This window comes from Microcaecilia unicolor, chromosome 8, assembly GCF_901765095.1.
Source record: "Microcaecilia unicolor chromosome 8, aMicUni1.1, whole genome shotgun sequence".
In the NCBI taxonomy this organism is placed as follows: domain Eukaryota; kingdom Metazoa; phylum Chordata; class Amphibia; order Gymnophiona; family Siphonopidae; genus Microcaecilia; species Microcaecilia unicolor.
This window is the reverse complement of record NC_044038.1, coordinates 224778476-224800212: the sequence shown is the minus strand read 5'-3', so window position 1 is coordinate 224800212 and position 21737 is coordinate 224778476.

Below are 21737 nucleotides of genomic sequence, written 5' to 3'. Positions count from 1 at the left end.
GGGGGGGGTGGGCCTGGGTCCGCCTGCCTGAAGTCCACTGCACCCACTAAAACTGCTCCAGGGACCTGTATACTGCTGTCATGGACCTGAGTATGACATTTGAGGCTGGCATAGAGGCTGGCAAAAAAAGTTTTGAAAGTTGTTTTTTTGAGGGTGGGAGGGGGTTAGTGACCACTGGGGGAGTCAGGGGAGGTAATCCCCGATTCCCTCCAGTGGCACTTTTTTGGAACTTGTACCTGAAAAAAAAGGGACCAAATACAGTGGACCAAATTCTCGCCACGGACGCCCTTCTTTTTTCCATTATTGGCCGAGGGCACCCATCTCAACCACGCCCCGGCACGCCCCTGTCCCACCTTTGCTACCCTTCTGACATGCCCCCGGGAACTTTGGCTGTCCCGGCGATGGAAAACAGTTGGGGACACCCAAAATCGGCTTTTGATTATGCCGATTCTGGCGCCCCTGAGAGAAGGACGCCCATCTCCTGATTTGTGTCAAAAGATGGGCGTCCTTCTCTTTCGAAAATAAGCTGGATAGCGCCCATCTCTTGGACTGAAATTTAGTTGCCACCATTTATGACAACTAAAACTTGGTGTAAATGCGTGCACCTGGACTGGGCATTTTCTATAACAGTGCATGTAATTTTTAGGAATGCTCATGACCTACCCATGCCCGTCCCATGGCTACGCCCCCTTTTGAGATCTGTGTATTAGAATTTGCACGCACCACTTTACAGAATATGCTTAGAAAGTTGCGCGTGTGTAAATTCTGATTAGTGTCGATAATTGTTTGTTAGTGGCCAATTATGAGCACTAATTGGCTTGTTAAACAATTAAGTTGTGCACGCAAATCGGCTGCATTGCCGATTTGCGCATGCGCCTTCAGTTGTCATCCCCCTGATTCTATAAAGGTCACCAAAAATTGCATGCGCAAATTTAGATGTTTTCCCAATTTGCATGCATAATTTAATGGAATAATGAGCCAATTAGTGCCAAGAATTGTTTTTTTACAGGCAATTATTGGCACTAATTAGATTTAATTGGGACTTACGCATGTAAAGTTAGGCACAGAATGCGAGCTTAAAATTTATGCATGGTCCAAAAAAGGGGGCGTGGCAATGGGAGGATCATGGGCATTTTGGGGCAGATCAAGGATGTGGTTTTGAGTTATGTGCGTAATTACAGAATACGGGTGCTCCACGTGTAAATTTAGGTTCAGGTATTTGCACCACGTTTTCATTGGTGCATATATGGGGGCACCTAAATTTATGCGCAATCTCTCTCCTTAAGCATGTCTACAATAAACCGTGCTGAACTTTAGGCATGGCTTATAGAACACAGCTTACGAGGGTATTTTCCGTCGCCAATTTTAGAATCCGGGGTTAGTGCGTGAAACCAGGCAAAATGCCGGGTTAAAGGCTTAACGCCCTTTAATAAGCGGACTCCTTAAGATGTTATTAAGACCTACCTGTGGATCTGATGGCCAGGATAAGGGATGTTAATGGATGATTATGAAGTTGGCAGTCTACCTTTTCGACATTTATTTATCATTGAATTCATCTGCACTTTGTTATTGAATGGTGATTAAACGCTTGGCTCCAGAGTCTGTACCCTCTTGGGAGGATGCCATGAAATCGCTGCAGGTTCTGTTGCCACTTGACTGTCTCTCCTTTAATCTTTACCTTTACTTTTTAGGGTTGTGTTTTTTTTCCCCTCTTTTTAATTTACATTGATTTATTGTAAACCGCCTAGAACGTCCTCTGAATGGATGATATATCAAGCAATGAATAAACTTACACTATAGATTTTATTGTGTTTTTATTATTATGCATGTGACATTGTACTCTGCCTAGAAACGTGTGATAGAGCGGAATAAAATGTTGCTGTTTTTTTTTTTAAAGTAAATAAATAAATGACAAATGTGAGCCGAGAACATCTATGGAATGAAGCATATTTCAGAAACGTTACACTTCGGAAGCATTTTCTCCCACCCTTGTCTCTTTTTCTATACACTCTTTCTCTGTCTCTTTTCCTTCTTCTCCAATCATATCATTCTCAGTCCCTCCCTTCTACTTCCTCCCCACTTCTCTGTTCCCCCCAGTTCTTCCCTTCCCCTCACGCTTTCTCATTCCCTTCTGTTCTCTGTCCGGGGTTTAATACTTGTTTTCAGACGTGTGTTATCTCATTAGGCTGCCTGTCCCCTGAAGTGAGGAAAAAAAGGAATGAACGCATCTAATTGAATTCATGTAATTATTTGCTTTGCATCTACTCTGTTTGAATGGGATTGTGAGGGACAGTCGTACTCATTCCAAAAGAGGGAAAAAAAAAAAAAGAAATACAGCAGGAAGACAAATAGAAGGGACTGAGCTGCCACGAACCGCGCTGAAGCTCTCTCTTCAGAATACCAATTACCAGATAAAGTGATTGTATAAATCTTTACTGAGTGAGTGAACACTAGCAGCACTTACTGCTGTCCTGTTATTATTAGGAAGCAATGAAAAATTATTCCTTATTTCAATCTAGTTAAAGACTTCCCGCCCATGTCCTTTTCTCTTTAGCACAGATTAATTTACTCTCTCACCTCATCCTGCCCCCACGTTGGCCATGTGCTGTGTCTCAAAGGAAGAGGCACTTTACAAGAGGCTCTGGGTAGGCAGGACAGAGGAACAACTTGTGATTTTAGAATGTAGGGAGATGGGAAGGCCACAGGACCAGTCCCCCGATGTTCAGCCAGCAGCGGTAAGTGTTTTGGTGTTCGCTGCCGGCGTCGTTCATGGATATTCAATGCAGGGCCCTGTCCAGGCTTCGGCATTGAATAACCATTTTTTTGAGCTGGCTAAGTTCAATATTCAGCAGTTGCCCGTATAAGCCAAACCCAGACCTGCCAAGGGGGGGGGGGGGGCGATCCACTCAGCGGGAGATTTAGGGTCTGCCCCCAGCCCGCCCCGCCCATTGCTCCACCCAACTGCTCCCAGAACTCCGCCCATTTCTCCATCGGCCAGTGGCAGCAGGAAACGCCTTCATAAAACATCATCTCCTGCCATGCGGCATGGGATCAGTGGTAGCAGGAGATGGTGCTTTACGAAGGCGCTTCCTGCTGTCACTGGGCGGGATGCCACTCAGCAGGAGATCCCGATTTCTTGGTGGGAAATGACCCGCTGAAAGCAGGAGACTTGGCAGGTCTGCAACCCACTATTTATGTGGCCCGATTTAGGTGGTTTACTTATGTGGTGAGGGGCTGAATATCATCACTTGACCCGACTCTGCATCTGGAATGCCCATGAGTTAGTCGCTTTTGAGTTCAGTGCTAACCAGTCATTTCCAGTGACGTTAACTGGGTACATGCCGCTGAAAATGACTGGATAGCTGGCAGCAAGTGATTTAACCGGCCGATGATGTTTCCAGCCAGTTAAATCATCGGAATGTGTTTTAGGGTTGAGACAACTGAGAAAGGAATAGATAAGGAAAAGACTAAGAGGCTAAGGCAACCCTAATGCAGGCATTTCACCCACAGAACAGTCTAACGCTTGACCTCACCTCCTCCTTCAAACCCAGACTCTGAGGGGTTGATATTTAGCGACACTTAACTGGGTAGGAGCAGCTTCTCCCCTCCTCCTGTAGCAGTGAACGAGAGAGAGAGAGAGAGAGAGAGAGAGAGAGAGAGAGAGAGAGAGAGAGAGAGAGAGAGAGTGAGAGAGTGTGTGTGTGTGCTCTGCTGGCTACAGGTCCTTCTTCCTGCTGCAACCCGCCTCCTGTGAAGTAACTTCCTGTTTCAACATAGGCAGGACACGGCAGAAAGAAGGACCTATAGCCGGCAGAGCAGTCTTTTTTGATTGCTTGCGCCAGACCCCCCTTGGAAGCTGGGCCTGGGGAATCCTGCCCTTGCCCGCCCCTTTTGGCAGCCCTGCATAGGTGTGTCTCCAACATACACATGCAGGTTACATACATTGGATGGCTCACTTATAGGCACTCATTTACACCTGATATTGATCTGGCATAAATGGTCAAGCCTAGATTTAAGCATGGTAGTGCAGGAGGCGCCCAGATGTTGTTATGGACTACACCCCCCCCCCCCCCGGATTCTATATATGGGGCACAGATTTGGGTGTGCTGCCAAGATGCATGTGCATTGTAATTGGCTAACTAGCAAGAATTGGACACTAACAAGAAATTATTGATGTTAATGGGCGCCAATTAGGTTTTGAATGCGCATCTGACTACGCTATTCTATAACACCGGGTGCCAAAATCCCGATAGTGTGCAAGTTGAAAGGGGGCATAACCACGGGTGTGTCGGGGGAGTTCTGAAAAGTTGCATGCGTTGTCACTGAACAACGGGTCAGTGCGTTCAACTTGGGTGCCAACGTTCACACCAAGTTTTATCAGGCGTACGTCTAAAGCCCAATGTTAGGGCATGGGAATTGGCATTAGTTAAGCCCTATCTAGAATCGTGCTTGGTGCTGAGGTTTTCCGGTGCCCATTTTTAAGCACCATTTATAGAATCCGGCTCTCCTCATGCCTCATTGAGGTATGTAAATTGAGGTGCTGTCTAGGGACTTGATCAAGATCACAAGGAGCTGCAGTGGGATTCCAAGTCTGCTGCTCTAGCCGTTAGGCTACTCCTCTGCATACACACCATCTTTTCCTTCCTGTGAACTACAATTGTACATAAGAGCATAGGAGAAGGAAAATAACATTTCCCAGGTTTCACTGATAAAACAGTTCTTCCCAGCAAGTAATTCTGTGTCTTTAAAACATGTTCTTTCCATACGCCAGTGTTTTTTAAAGTGATCATCATAGACTGGGCAACCACTCTGTTGTTAAGTCCATCCATAATGAATATGCATGCAATATATTTGCAGACATTGACTGAATTATATGCAAATGCATCTCATTAATATTTATGCCAACTATCCTGAAAACCAGCGCTGAATTAAGAATCACTTGTATAATGTTTTTTTTTATCCCATCAGGGCTAATACAAACTAAATATCCCCTTTTGGGGGAACTATGTAATGATTTATGTACTCAGGGCTTTTTTTTGAGGGGGTACTTGGGGGTCCTGAGTTCTGGCACCTTTTCCACTGTCTGCTAAAATTGACCCATGGTCCCCAAGTTTTAAATGAAAGAGCTCAGGCTCTACACACCAATTCTGCCTTGTCATAGATTCTGTGACTGATTGCAGGGGGGCCTGGCTATTATGGGGTGGGGTCCCTCAGTGATCACTCCACCCCTGAAGGGTGGCCTGGCATTTGAGTACCGGCAGCTTTTTCAGTACAAAAAATGCACTGTATGTACTAATCAGTGAAAATGATCGTGAGTTAGTGTCCATTTCTGCAAACTGTAGCTACAAGATGCAAATGAGCTCTTGGCTCACTCTAGGGACCCTTTTACAAAGGGGCGTTAAAAAGTGGCCTGCGGTTGTGTTGGCGCATATATTGGATGCACGCTGGACCATTTCTCCACCGTGTTTGGAAAAAGGGAGGTTTTTTTAGGACTGGGAAATGGATGTGCGGCAAAATGAAAGCCAGCTCGCGTCTATGTCCTGAACCCTTAATGCCACCCATTGACTTAGCGGCAAGGCTTAAGTGTTATCAGTGCGGTAACTGTCCAGTGTGCGCCAACTGCCGATTACCGCTGGGAACATGCCCTTGGTAGAAAATAGAAAATAATTTTCTACCGCGTTTTTTTCGGCGCACGCCAAATTCGGAATTACCGCCTGGGGCATGCATTGGTCGGGCAGTAATGCCAATTTGGCACATGCTCAATGCGTATAGACCTTTACACGTCTTTGTAAAAGGGCCCCTTACATCCTTAGCTAAACTGTGTGAAATTTCTCAGGCATTGTCAAACCCAGGAATTTTGCATGTTCTAGGCCAGTGATGGCGAACCTTTCAGAGACCGAGTGCCCAAACAGCAACCCAAAATCTAACTATTTATCACAAAGTGCCATTCCCCCTCCCCCTCGTCCCCTACCTCTCCGCCTCGTCCTCCATCCCTCTCCCCCCTCATCCCCCTCCCTCTCGTCCTCCCTCCCTCTCCGCCTCATCCCTCTCCCTCTCATCCCCCCTCCCTGTCCCCCTCATCCCCCTCCCTCTCCCCTTCCCCCACATCCCCCCCTCCACCTCCCCCCAAGTTCCAGGGTCCCCCTCCCTCCCAGTTCAACAGAGGATCCCCCTTCCCTCTGAGTTCTACAGGGTCCCCTCTCCCTCCCAGTTCCAGGGCCAGGATCCCCCCTCCCCTCTCCCTCCCAGTTCCAATGGCGTCAAAGACAAAAGCTTTTCCTGAGCAGCCCGCTCTCCCTCCATCCGAGTACCAGGGGCCCCCCTCCGAAATTTAAAAGTCATACCTGGTCGGGGTTAAGGCGGCGTCGGCGGCAGCAGCAGAAGCAGCAGTGAAAAGCGTGCTGACTCAGCGCGCCTTCAGCCTTCCCTTCTGTCTCTCAAGCTCTGTGGTCCCGCCCTTGCGGAAACAGGAAATGAGGGTGGGATCAGAACTCGAGAGACAGAAGGGAAGGCTGAAGGTGCGCCGAGTCAGCACGCTTTTCACTACTGCTGCTGCTGCCGACGCCGCCTTAACCCCGACCAGGTATGACTTTTAAATTTTGGAGGTGGGCCCTGGTGCTTGGAGGGTGGGGCGGGGGGGGGGCTGGAACTGGCTGAGGCGACGGCGCGCGTGCCAACAGAGAGGGCTCTGTGTGCCCTCTCTGGCACGCGTGCCACAGGTTCGCTATCACTGTTCTAGGCTGTGGCAACATGTGTGAACCTAGCTCCTTGGAGTGGCGACATGAGAAAATTAAAGGGCCCACTGGTCCGAATTGGAAACTCCTGAATTTCCTCCTTTGAGGAAATCTCCAATCCTTGGCCATCCAGTGGATTTCCTTCTGCTCCTTCCTCAGCCCTATCACTGGAATATATAAAAGATCATCCCCTGAAGCCCTGTCTCTTACATAGTAGAGAGCTTCCCTTCTTCTCTTTTTTCCCTGGGACACCAATTTACCCCACGAATTGGGGGACAATGAAGACGGGAACAATCCCCACTCGTTCCTGCCCTGGTGGCTGTCTAGTTCAAAATGATACAGTTTTACCTCCTAATGGTAGTGTCATGGTACTACCTTTAGGGATCGTGCATCCTTCCTTAATTGCAAGGCACATAACATCCGATCACTAAGGTATTTTAGTGATTTGGGTCACATCTATATAATTTCTGAGAACTATGGGTTCCTTTTACAAAGGTGCGGTAAAAAATGGCTTGCAGTAGTGTAGGCGCGGATTTTGGGTGCGTGCTGATCCATTTTGTAGCTTGCCTGTGAAAAAGGCCTTTTTTTTTGCCGAAAATGGATGTGCGGCAAAATAAAAATTGCCACGCGTCTATTTTGGGTCTGAGACCTTACCGCCAGCCATTGACCTAGCGGTAAAGACTCATGCGGTAACCGGGCGGTAATGACCTACACCCGCCAAATGCCACTTGGTGCGCGCAAGAAAATAAAAAATATTTCGCACAAAAAATGAAATTATCGCAAGAGCCATGCAGTAGTCGGGCGGTAACTCCATTTTGGCGCACGTTCGGCGCGTGTAGGCACCTATGCGGCTTAGTAAAAGGACCCCTATGCTTCCTAAATTCATTCAGTTATGATACTTAAAGGAAACCTATTGTCCTACAATAAGTAAAAGCATTGAGTAGAGTGTTGTAACATTTTAGGAAGGGCCAAAACACAAGGGACGACTAGAGGATGGAAAGGGGATCCATGGGAAATGCTGGTTTTATAGTGGTAAACTCATTTATTTGCCTTTGACACATAGAGGTGTAGAGATGCCTAGGACTCTGCCTTGCTTAGATCGCAGAGACCTCTAGTGGCTCATTGAGAGTATTGTGCTATGACCTATTTATACCTCTACAGTTCCCAGAACAAGGGGAGGGTTTTCTGGCCAGTAATGACGGTAAGAGACCCCTTTTGAAGGGAAACTGGGACTGGTATAAAAGTACACTCTCACTGTAATCTTTGTCTTTGTTTCCTCCAGTCATTTTACCATACAGAAAGGGGAAGGATTAAGCCATTGTGCCACAGAGGTGCACATAGGGGGGTGGCTAACCCAGAACCCCCGGGGAAGAAGGAATTGTGGTGCACCACTGGATTGGACAAGAAGGGCCAGGCACCAGAAGAACTGCACCTGTGACCACATTTGAGTTCAGACCAGCTCTACAAGGTAATCTGGGAAATAGAGATAGAGAAAGGGAGAGTCCCAGTGTGACCTAAGAGACTGTCACTTTTTGATATTTTTTGTCTTCTGCTACTGTTTATTTTTTGTCAACAACCCCTTATGATTTTCAGTAAGTTCTTGGTTCTTGGGTCAGGACAGTATCTGACCTAGAAGGATTTATTGGGAAGGGGAGAAGGTATGGAGAGAGGGGATTTTGATACCAACAACCTCCCAGTTTTACTGGTTCCGACCTGGAACTCTTACAAATACCCAGAATGATAAACCAGCAAGCCAGTGTTACCTTCCTGAAGTTGTGCTCCTAGTTTGCCACAAGGCACAAAATAGCCACTTGAGGGTCCTCAGATTGACAGGGGTCACACAGGAATGAAAGCCTGGGATGTTGAGTGACGGTTCCAGGACCCTCAAAATGGATCAGTGGATGAACATAACATCAATTGGTGTGAAACTACTCGGTTCAGGAAACAGGTACTGAGGCTAACTGGGGGTGAAAAAGTATGAGACATTATTTTCAGAGTTGGGTCTGTTGAACAGCATGCCAAAACAAGTGACAAAAGAATTCCATTGCATCCTTTTCAATAAGTATCATTACTTTAGGGAATCGGTATCAGGAGACACACATCTGAGGCTAAGCCGCTCTTCTGAACCAGAAGAAAGTCTGGGAGGAACAGACAGCCCGAAGACTCGGAACAGAAATCCAAGATCTATGGTGGTTATTTTTCTTCCCTACCATGCTGGCATCATAGTCTTGCTTTAGAAGCACTATCTGCAGGAAAAAAAAAGATTTTTTTAAATATTGGTTCATGTAATCATTGTGTGGGACATTTACTATTACCACAGTGGGAGGCAGAATGACTCATCTGTGCAGAGACCTAAGGCAGGGCTTCTCAATCCAGTCCTTGGGATGCACCCAGCCACTCAGGTCTTCAAAATATCCATAATAAATATACATACATAGTAACATAGTAGATGACGGCAGAAAAAGACATGCATGGTCCATCCAGTCTGCCCAACAAGATAAACTCATATGTGCTACTTTTTGTGTATACCTTACCTTGATTTGTATCTGTCCTCTTCAGGGCACAGACCGTATAAGTCTGCCCAGCACTATCCCCGCCTCCCAACCACCAGCCCCGCCTCCCACCACCGGCTCTGGCACAGACCGTATAAGTCTACCCAGCACTATTCCCGCCTCCCAACCACCAGTCCCGCCTCCCACCACCGGCTCTGGCACAGACCGTATAAGTCTGCCCAGCACTATCCCCGCCTCCCAACCACCAGTCCCGCCTCCCACCACCGGCTCTGGCACAGACCGAAAAAGTCTACTAAGCACTATCCCCGCCTCCCAACCACCAGTCCTGCCTCCCACCACCGGCTCTGGCACAGACCGTATAAGTCTACCCAGCACTATCCCCGCCTCCCAACCACCAGCCCCGCCTCCCACCACCAGCTCTGGCACAGACTGTATAAGTCTACCCAGCACTATCCCCACCTCCCAACCACCAGTCCCGCCTCCCACCACCGGCTCTGGCACAGACCGTATAAGTCTATCCAGCACTATCCCCGCCTCCGAACCACCAGTTCCGCCTCCCACTACCGGCTCTGGCACAGACCGTATAAGTCTGCCCAGCACTAGCCCCGCCTCCCAACCACCAGCCCCGCCTCCCACCATCGGCTCTGCCTCCGAATCTTGGCTAAGCTTCTGGGGATCCCTTTCTTCCGAGCAGGATTCCTTTATGTTTATCCCACGCATGTTTGAATTCCGTTACCGTTTTCATTTCCACCACCTCCCGCGGGAGGGCATTCCAAGCATCCACTACTCTCTCCGTGAAAAAATACTTCCTGACATTTTTCTTGAGTCTGCCCCCCTTCAATCTCATTTCATGTCCTCTCGTTCTACCGTCTTCCCATCTCCGGAAAAGGTTCGTTTGCGGATTAATACCTGAGAGAGATTTGCATGCACTGCCTCATGCATATTCATTGTGGATATTCTGAAAACCAAACTGGCTAGGTGTGCCCAAGGACCGGGTTGAGAACCCCTGCCCTAAGGACCTCATAACACTCAACGTTTCCACAATATGGAATTTATTTATTTATTTGGACATTTCATCGGCATTTTCCTCGCCTTTCAGATATGCTTCTTCCACATTTTCTTCCTCACCTTTTATCCTCTTTCCTCTCGGCTTGCATGCTGCCTTTTTCTCCCGCTATCTCTGTTGAAGCTGCATTTGTACCAGCCTTTTCTACACATCTCTCTTTCTCCTGTCTGTGTTCTGACAAAGCCCTCATCAGGCTCTCTATTCACAGGAGTTTATTTCTAAACCTGTTGCCTCAGGCACAGGTTAATGTAGAAAAACCTTTCCATAATATCTAGCAAGCAGGGAAAAGTGTGAAACTCACACTCTTTCCTCAATCTTTCCTGTTTGATTCATTAGTGTAAAGCGGTTACACCTATGCCTGAGATTTCTGTTCTCTAAGGGCTAAGAGATATGGTAATTAGCATCCCACTCCATCCCTTTTCGCTGACATATTAGTCCTTTTATCCCCTACCATATTTCTAGGCTTCTGTTTCTCTCTCTTTCCTCTTTTCCACTCTTTGTTCAGCTTTCTTTTTCTCATCTTTATATTTTCCTCTCTTTCTTCTTTGTATTGTCTCTTTTTCTTCTTTTTCATATCTTTTCCATCTCTTCCCATTTTCTCTTTCTTTTCTTTCTCTATCCGTCTTTCTTACCCTCTTGTTCTCCTCTCTCTAACTTTGAATAACTTTGTGTTATCAGCAAATTTAATCACCTCACTAGTTACTCCCATCTCTAGATCATTTATAAATATGACCCCTGAGGAACCCCACTATCTACCCTTCTCCATTGAGAATACTGACCATTTAACCCTACTCTCTGTTTTCTATCCTTTAACCAGTTTTTAATCCACAATAGGACACTACTTTCTGTCCCATGACTTTCCAATTTCCTCTGGAGTCTTTCATGAGGTACTTTGTCAAATGCCTTTCCAAAATCCAGATACACAATATCAACCGGCTCACCTTTATCCACATGTTTGTTCACCCCTTCAAAGAAATGTAGTAGATTGGTGAGACAAGATTTCCCTTCACTAATTCCATGTTGGCTTTGTCTCATTAATCCATGCTTTTGAATATGCTCTGTGATTTTATTCTTTATAATAGTCTCTACCATTTTGCTGGCACCAACGTCAGTCTCACTGGTCTATAATTTCCAGGATCACCTCTGGAACCTTTTAAAAAAAATCGGCGTTACATTGGCCACCCTCCATGCTTGATTTAAAGATAAAATACATATTAGTTCTGCAAGTTCATTTTCTTATTCTATCAGTACTTTGGGATGAATACCATCTGGTCCAGGTGATTTGCTACTCTTCAATTTGTCAAATTGTACATCTTCCAGGTTTATAGTGCTTTCATTCAGTTTCTCTGAATCGTTAGCTTTGAATACCATTTCTTGCACCAGTATCTCTCCCAAATCTTCCTCGGAGAGGACCGAAACAAAGAATTAATTTAATCTCTCTGCTATGGCTATGGCTTTGCCTTCCCCAAGTGCCCCTTTAACCCCTCTATCATCTAACGGTCCAACTGATTCTTTTGCCGGCTTCTTGTTTTAATATACCTAAAAAAGTTTTTACTATGTGTTTTTGCCTCCAACACAATCTTTTTTTCAAAGTCCCTCTTTGCCTTCCTTATCAGCGCTTTGCATTTGACTTGCCATTCCTTACGCTTCTTATTATTATCAGTTGGATCCTTCTTCCATTTTTTGAAGGATTTTCTTTTAGATATAATAGCTTCCTTCACCTCACTTTTTAGCTATGCCGGCTGTCGCTTGGCCTTCCTTCCTCCTTTTTTTATTACATGGAATATAAGTGACCTGGACTTCCAGGATGATATTTTTGAACAACAGCCATGCCTGATGTAAAATTTTGACCTTCACAGATGCTCCTTTATGTTTTTTTTTTCACTGTTCTTCTCATTTTATCATAGTCTCCTTTTTGAAAGTTAAATGCTAATGTATTGGGTCTCCTGTGCATACTTACTCCAGAGTCAATATCAAATCTGATCATATTATGATCACTGTTATCAAGCGGTCCCAGCACCATTACCTCCTGCACCAGATCATGAGCTCCACTAAGGACTAGCTCTAGAAGTTTTCCTCCTCTCGATGGCTCCTGTACCAGCTGCTCCATAAAGCAGTCCTTGATTTCATCAAGGAATTTTACCTCCCTAGCATGCCCTGATGTTATATTTATCCATTCAATATTGGGGTAATTGAAATTACCTTAGTTATTATGCAATTAGTGGGCGCTCATTTGGCAGTTACCGCAGGACACCTGAGCACATTCCACAATACTACTACTACTACTTATCATTTCTATAGTGCTACTAGACGTACGCAGCGCTGTACACTTGAACATAAGAGACAGTCCCTGCTCGACAGAGTTTACAATCTGATTAGGACAGAGAAACGGGATAAATAAGGGATAAGGACAAAGGGTAGCAAGATTCCGGAATCCCAAAGAGTAGCAAGATTCTGGAATCCCAAAGAGTAGCAAGCTTCTGTGCAGAGTCCCAATGAGTAGCAAGATTCCGGAACCCAAATAATAGCAAGATTCCGGAATCCCAAAGACTACTACTACTACTTATTTCTATAGCGCTACTAGACGTACGCAGCGCTGTACACTTGAACATGAAGAGACAGTCCCTGCTCGACAGAGTTTACAATCTGATTAGGACAGACAAACAGGACAAACAAGAGATAAGGGAATATTAAAGTGAGGATGATAAAATAAGGGTTCTGAACAAGTGAATTAGGGTTAGGAGTTAAAAGCAGCATCAAAAAGGTGGGCTTTTAGCTTAGATTTGAAGACGGCCAGAGATGGAGCTTGACGTACCGGCTCAGGAAGTCTATTCCAGGCATATGGTGCAGCAAGATAAAAGGAACAGAGTCTGGAGTTAGCGGTGGAGGAGAAGAGTGCAGATAAGAGAGATTTACCCAGTGAACAGAGTTCCCGGGGAGGAGTGTAGGGAGAGATGAGAGTGGAGAGGTATTGAGGAGCTGCAGAGTGAATGCACTTGTAAGTCAATAAGAGGAGTTTGAACTGTATGTGGAAACGGATAGGAAGCCAGTGAAGTGACTTGAGGAACGGGCTAATATGAGCATAATGACACTGGCGGAATATTAGTCGTGCAGCAAAATTTTGAACAGATTGAAGAGGAGAGAGATGACTAAGTGGGAATACTTCATTTTAAGCTGAGTTCAGTGCATGTTAGTGCCTAACACAGCTTAGTAAAAGGACCCCTAAACTAGTGCACCAATGCCATGCGCTGAGCAATAATTTTGTAATGGCATTTGTGAGCGTCTACATTTAGGTGTGACCATTCATGCCAGGTCAATGGCAGGTATAAATGCACCGTGCAATTCACACAACTTATACTCATCTATAATTTACCCAAGCCAGCTAGAGACACACCCATGTATTTCTTATGCTCCACCCACATGCACACCCCCTTGCAGTCCAGAAAACTACAAGGGTGGGAATGACCACAAAAGACTAAAAAACCACAAGGGTGGAAATGACCACAAAAGACTGCACCAGGATGAAAAACCAGAGCCTTTCTCAAAATGGTGAAGAACAAGCAAATATAATGGATCCAACACAGGCCGTGTTTTGGCAATTAGGCCTTCCTCAGGGGTCCTCAAAGGAAACATACATAAAAAATTATATCTGTCTATCTTTGAAAATACTCATGCAAACATAAAATAAATAAATAAATAAATATAAATATAAATATTAAATATCTATATCTATCTATCTATCGATCTATATAAATAAAAAAACAAATATATCAAACATATAATCGGCAAGTGACCGACTCACCTGCAAATGTGCAGTACTACTACTACTACTACTTAACATTTCTAGAGCGCTACTAGGGTTACGCAGCGCTGTACAAATTAACAATTAAGGACGGTCCCTGCTCGGAAGAGCTTACAATCTAAAGGAGAGACTTCCCTCTCTGTCCCGCCCTCGCGTCAAGACGTGATAACGTCAGAGGGCGGAACAGAGAGGGAAACGGAGTCGGAGTCACTGTCTGTCGGACGCTGCCACCTGGAAATGAACATCGCGCGCACCAACGTCCACCCTCCCCCTATCTCCGCCGCCGCTCCCGCCCTCCTTTGTATCAGGCCCCCCGCACTGACCTGACAGCGCCTCTCACCTCCGTGTGGAAACGCTGCAGGCAGCAGCAGAGCGATCTACTGCTGCCTGCAGCGCTTTCACATGGAGGTGAGAGGCGCTGTCAGGTCACTGCAGGGGACCCGGCATGGAGGGGGGAGGGAGCGGCAGCGAGGAGGGTAAGCTGGAAATCTCGCCCGTTTTAACGGGCTTAACGGCTAGTAAATATATAAAACATATAAAAGAAAGAGAAAATGGCAAAATGAAAGCTATAAGAGGGGCAAAACATAAGAATAAAGGTGAATATGGGAGCAAAAACCCATTATGCGAGGTGATGTGTAAAAATACATAAGAAAGTGCAAACTAATATTTGTGAATAGAACTGTGTGACGTGGAAAAGTGTATTCTCAAGCATGAAACTGGTTCTTTCTTGGACAGTTTTTCACCCCCTCGCAGTTACAGGCTAACGCACTAATGCGCTACCATATAGAATGGCCAGTCAGGAGCTGTTTCTGGCCAGTTAAATCACACTGAATATGAAACCCTTAGATTGTAAGCCCTCTGGGGACAGGAAAATACCTACTGTAGCTGAATGTAACATACATAGTAACATAGTAGATGACGGCAGAAAAAGACCTGCATGGTCCATCCAGTCTGCCCAACAAGATAAACTCATATGTGCTACTTTTTGTGTATACCTTACCTTGATTTGTACCTGTCCTTTTCAGGGCACAGACTGTGTAAGTCTGCCCAGCACTATCCCCGCCTCCCAACCACCAGCCCCGCCTCCCACCACTGGCTCTGGCACAGACCGTATAAGTCTGCCCAGCATTATCCCCGCCTCCCGCCGCCGGCTGTGCCACCCAATCTCGGCTAAGCGCCTTAGGATCTATTCCTTAACAGGATTCCTTTATGTTTTTCCCACGCGTGCTTGAATTCTGTTACCGTTTTCATTTCCACCACCTCCCGCGGGAGGGCATTCCAAGCATCCACTACTCTTTCCGTGAAAAAATACTTCCTGACATTTTTCTTGAGTCTGCCCCCCTTCAATCTCATTTCATGTCCCCTCGTTCTACCGCCTTCGCACCTCCGGAAAAGGTTCGTTTGCGGATTAATACTTTTCAAATATTTGAACGTCTGTATCATATCACCCCTGAATGTAACTGAGAAAAATGTGAGTAAGTTCCAAAATCCCTCCCAGGGACCCCAAATCATGCACTGATTGACTACTGGCAAGTCATGGTCCTACCAATGCATTTTTACATTGCAACCCCACCCCCATTCCTGTGCAGTTCTTATATACCCTATCAAATATCTGCTAAGCAGTTTCCACTTCCATTGATAAGAGGGGGCGGGGGGGGGGGGGGGGGGAGAAGATTCATAAAGCACTTGAGAGGCAAAGGAAACTTGTACTACAGCACCTTTTAATCTAGCTGATGGATTGTTTCTCTTACTGTTGGATAGTTGACCATCCTAGAGGTGAAGAAAAATAAGCCAGCCAGAGTCGCCATGGACCTGGAAAACTTCTAATGGAAACGAGGACTGACAATGATTGGTGGATATAGAAAGAAAATAATCCCTTTTATCCAACAAACTAGGATGAAAATTTCAGTTTTCATTGAGGCCTCAAAGAACCAGCCGAGCTTGGCCTTCGTAGTGCAAAGAAAGGAAGTAATGGTTGGTTAAATGGTATCTGTTCATTTCTCTCTGTCAACTGCAAACTCCTGCACTCCATTTACCTGAGTGTCTGTAGGATTAAATTCAGAAGGCGGCATCTTCCATATGTCACACAGCACCGTTCAACCGCAGAAGAGAGACTGCGTGGTGAATAAAAATAGGGCTCAGAGGAGTCCACGAAGTTCCTCGGCTTTAGTTTCAAATTACTTTACAGAGCTCAGTGTGGCAAACGCTGTAGGGCAAAAATTGGGGCCTTGGAGTGACCCACAATCAGAGCGGAAAGAGGTCATTTACCATCCCCTACAGGCTACTGGAGTTTAATGCCAACCCTACTGTTTTCATAGTAACATAGTAAATGACGGCACATAAAGACCTGTACGGTTTATCCGGTCTGCCCAACAAGGTAAACTCATTTACATGGTATGTGATACTTTATTTGTATACCCGAGTTTGATTTGTCCTTGCCTTTCTCAGGGCACAGAACGTAGACGTCTGCCCAGCACTGTTCTTATACTAACTTCTGAAGCTAACGTAGAAGCCCCTTAAAATTTACACTCCAGCCCATCCCTATCTATTCAGTCACGATCAGGGCGTAGATCGTAGAAGTCTGCCCAGCTCCCGTTTTGTTTCCCAATTTCCGGCGTCGCCACCCAATCTCCGCTAAGATTCCGCGGAACCATTCCTTCTAAACAGGATTCTTTTGTGTTTATAGGATGGCCAACTGTTATTCATTTGGAAGGACTGCCCTTGATTTTGGTTTTAAAACGGACGCTTGTTTTGTAGAAAAATGCAGAGGTGCAGTCCAGAACTTTAAAACATGCCACTTGCTTCCCAAAGCGCCCTTCAAAATAACTTTTGCACGTTGGCCATCCTTCTTACACTGCGTGACCTCAGACAAGTCACTCTTCCTCCATTCTATAAACCGCAGACATGATTATACACTTAAAGGCCCATTTACAGAGCTGTGGTAACCACTAACACATGCTTATTGCAGCAAAAAATGGTGTACCGCGGGGTGTACTAAGGCATCCCGTGGTAATTCTTCCATGTGTATGTGCTACCCGTGCGCTAAAAAACATTTTTTTTTGGTGCAGGGGACGTCTCTGGGTGTGGAGAGTGGCCGTGTTTTACGCTAATAAGTTAGTGTAGCTACATTGCCGCATGCTAACTGATTAGCGCAGGATGCAGGTATAGCATGTGAGTCCATATTGGCTACAAACTAGGTGGCGGTAAAGGCTCACACGCTAATGGGTACAATCTAATGCAAGGCCACTAAGAGAGGGGACGGAGCAAAATTCCCCAGCCTGGCTTCCAAGGGGGGGGGGGGGGGGGGCAGGGCCTGACAAGCTTCTTCTTGCTGCCTGCTTCCATATCTGTCCTCCCCTGCTCCTGCGTGCTGCCCAGGACCCGGAAAATTGCATTAGCACGATATCGTGTCAATGCAGTCATCAGGGTCCTGACCCCTGGCATGGACAGGAGCAGAAGAGGACAGACTGTGGGAGCAGGCAAGCAGGAAGCGGCTTGCTGGCGCCAGGCCCGGGCTCCTCCATGGAGGCAAAGACAGGTAAGGGAGCAAGCAGGCGGGAGCGGTGATGCGAGTGTGGAGGGGGGGGGGGGGGAAGCGCGTGTGTGTGTGGCGGCGGCTTGCGGTGGCCCGGCTATGTCTCTTGGCGGCCCTGCTCTAATGTGAACATTAGCACATGGCCATGACTGAAAAATTCAGAAAACCGGCCATTTTACCCCAGCGGTAAAAATGACCTTAGTGCATGGGAATGACTTATGTAAGGGTGCGCTAAGGTCACTTTTTACTTATGTTTGGTAAAAGGGATCCTACAGCCCCAATGCACTAGAAGCCATTAACACCATACTAGTGTCCACATTTACCTTTCGCAGAATGTTCAGAGGGGTCTAGTGCAGGAAACAACGAGCGTGCCAGGCACGAGCACAGACAGCATGCAAATGTAGTCAAGCTCATGCAAATGAGTTCATGTTGTATTCCTCCACAATGCTCATTCTTCACACTGGGGAGAGCCACCAGCACCACTGCAGGTTGAAATGCAAAAACAGGTACTTCCTCTTTCTATTCTTAAACCTACAGTAGTGTCGGCCATTTTGCAGGGAGGAGAACACAGCAGCGAGAGCAAAGCAACATGTTCTCGCCATTGTTTAAAAGCCTGATGTGGGCGGGAGCTAGGAGGGCACCTCAAAGCAAAAGTTGGTTTTGGGGTGGGAGGGGGGAGAGAGTGCCGCAAAGCAAAAGTTGGCTGGGGGGAGGGAAGGAGGGTGCAGCAAGGCAAAAGGTGGCTTCTGGGAGAGGGAGGGAGGGCACCTCAAAGCAAAAGTTGGTTTTGGAAGGGAGGGGGGAGAGAGTGCCGCAAAGCAAAAGTTGGCTGGGGGGGAGGGAAGGAGGGTGCAACAAGGCAAAAGGTGGCTTCTGGGAGGGGGAGGAAGAGAGGGCACCTCAAAGCAAAAGTTGGTTTTGGGGGGGGGGGGAGAGAGTGCCACAAAGCAAAAGTTGGCTGGGGGGAGGGAAGGAGGGTGCAGCAAGGCAAAAGGTAGCTTCCGAGAGGGAGAGGGCACCTCAAAGCATAAGTTGGTTTTGGGGGGGAGGGGGGAGAGAGTGCCACAAAGCAAAAGTTGGCTAGGGGGAGGGAAGGAGGGTGCAGCAAGGCAAAAGGTAGCTTCCGAGAGGGAGAGGGCACCTCAAAGCATAAGTTGGTTTTGGGGGGGAGGGGGGAGAGAGTGCCACAAAGCAAAATGTTGGCTGGGGGGAGGGAAGAAGGGTGCAGCAAGGCAAAAGGTGGCTTCCGGGAGGGGGAGGGAGAGCACCACAAAGCAAAAGTTGGTTTTGGAAGGGAGGGGGGAGAGAGTGCCGCAAAGCAAAAGTTGGCTGGGGGGGAGGGAAGGAGGGTGCAACAAGGCAAAAGGTGGCTTCTGGGAGGGGGAGGAAGAGAGGGCACCTCAAAGCAAAAGTTGGTTTTGGAAGGGAGGGGGGAGAGAGTGCCGCAAAGCAAAAGTTGGCTGGGGGGGAGGGAAGGAGGGTGCAGCAAGGCAAAAGGTAGCTTCCGAGAGGGAGAGGGCACCTCAAAGCATAAGTTGGTTTTGGGGGGGAGGGGGGAGAGAGTGCCACAAAGCAAAAGTTGGCTGGGGGGAGGGAAGGAGGGTGCAGCAAGGCAAAGGTAGCTTCCGAGAGGGAGAGGGCACCTCAAAGCATAAGTTGGTTTTGGGGGGGAGGGGGGAGAGAGTGCCACAAAGCAAAATGTTGGCTGGGGGGAGGGAAGAAGGGTGCAGCAAGGCAAAAGGTGGCTTCCGGGAGGGGGAGGGAGAGCACCACAAAGCAAAAGTTGGTTTTGGAAGGGAGGGGGGAGAGAGTGCCGCAAAGCAAAAGTTGGCTGGGGGGGAGGGAAGGAGGGTGCAACAAGGCAAAAGGTGGCTTCTGGGAGGGGGAGGAAGAGAGGGCACCTCAAAGCAAAAGTTGGTTTTGGGGGGAGGGGGAGAGAGTGCCACAAAGCAAAAGTTGGCTGGGGGGAGGGAAGGAGGGTGCAGCAAGGCAAAAGGTAGCTTCCGAGAGGGGGAGGGCACCTCAAAGCATAAGTTGGTTTTGGGGGGGAGGGGGGAGAGAGTGCCACAAAGCAAAACGTTGGCTGGGGGGAGGGAAGAAGGGTGCAGCAAGGCAAAAGGTAGCTTCCGAGAGGGAGAGGGCACCTCAAAGCATAAGTTGGTTTTGGGGGGGAGGGGGGAGAGAGTGCCACAAAGCAAAAAGTTGGCTGGGGGGAGGGAAGAAGGGTGCAGCAAGGCAAAAGGTGGCTTCCGGGAGGGGGAGGGAGAGCACCACAAAGCAAAAGTTGGTTTTGGAAGGGAGGGGGGAGAGAGTGCCGCAAAGCAAAAGTTGGCTGGGGGGGGGGGAAGGAGGGTGCAACAAGGCAAAAGGTGGCTTCTGGGAGGGGGAGGAAGAGAGGGCACCTCAAAGCAAAAGTTGGTTTTGGGGGGGAGGGGGGAGAGAGTGCCACAAAGCAAAAGGCTGGGGGGAGGGGAGGAGGATGCAGCAAGGCAAAAGGTGGCTTCCGGGAGGGGGAGGAAGGGAGGGCACCTCAAAGCAAAAGTTGGTTTTGGGGGGAGGGGGGAGAGAGTGCCACAAAGCAAAAGGCTGGGGGGAGGGGAGGAGGATGCAGCAAGGCAAAAGGTGGCTTCCGGGAGGGGGAGGAAGGGAGGGCACCTCAAAGCAAAAGTTGGTTTTGGGGGGAGGGGGGAGAAAGTGCCACAAAGCAAAAGTTGGCTGGGGGGAGGGAAGGAGGGTGCAGCAAGGCAAAAGGTAGCTTCCGAGAGGGAGAGGGCACCTCAAAGCATAAGTTGGTTTTGGGGGGGAGGGGGGAGAGAGTGCCACAAAGCAAAAAGTTGGCTGGGGGGAGGGAAGAAGGGTGCAGCAAGGCAAAAGGTGGCTTCCGGGAGGGGGAGGAAGGGAGGGCACCTCAAAGCAAAAGTTGGTTTTGGGGGGGAGGGGGGAGAGAGTGCCACAAAGCAAAAGGCTGGGGGGAGGGGAGGAGGATGCAGCAAGGCAAAAGGTGGCTTCCGGGAGGGGGAGGAAGGGAGGGCACCTCAAAGCAAAAGTTGGTTTTGGGGGGAGGGGGGAGAGAGTGCCACAAAGCAAAAGGCTGGGGGGAGGGGAGGAGGATGCAGCAAGGCAAAAGGTGGCTTCCGGGAGGGGGAGGAAGCGAGGGCACCTCAACGCAAAAGTTGGTTTTGGGGGGAGGGGGGAGAGAGTGCCACAAAGCAAAAGTTGGCTGGGGGGAGGGAAGGAGGGTGCAGCAAGGCAAAAGGTAGCTTCCGAGAGGGAGAGGGCACCTCAAAGCATAAGTTGGTTTTGGGGGGGAGGGGGGAGAGAGTGCCACAAAGCAAAAAGTTGGCTGTGGGGAGGGAAGAAGGGTGCAGCAAGGCAAAAGGTGGCTTCCGGGAGGGGGAGGAAGGGAGGGCACTTCAAAGCAAAAGTTGGTTTTGGGGGGAGGGGGGAGAGAGTGCCACAAAGCAAAGGCTGGGGGGAGGGGAGGAGGATGCAGCAAGGCAAAAGGTGGCTTCCGGGAGGGGGAGGAAGCGAGGGCACCTCAAAGCAAAAGTTGGTTTTGGGGGGAGGGGGGAGAGAGTGCCACAAAGCAAAAGGCTGGGGGGAGGGGAGGAGGATGCAGCAAGGCAAAAGGTGGCTTCCGGGAGGGGGAGGAAGGGAGGGCACCACAACTCCATGTGCCTGCACTGACTAAAGCCAACCTAATCTGTGCCAAAAGCCTAACACACTTTATCGCATTGGTGAGCAATAAAATGGCAATGACTGGAACTTCCTGTACCTCTTTCAGGAGTCCTTTTACCAAGCTGCGGTAAAAAGGGCCCTGCGGTAGCAGCAGGGGCCGTTTTTCCTGTGCACCAGGGCCATTTTTCCCGCAGCGGGTTTAAAGCGCCTAAAAAAAATGGCCATGCAGTAAGATTACTCTTACTGCGTGGCCATGTGGAGGGAAGCACTTACCATCACCCACTGAGGTGGGTGTAAGGGCTCCTGCGTTCACCCAGTGGTAAAAATTACAAAAAATATTTTCATTGTATCGGAAATGGCGGGCTCGAGGCAGAACTACCGACGGAGGCTGTGATGGGCCAGTGGAGGT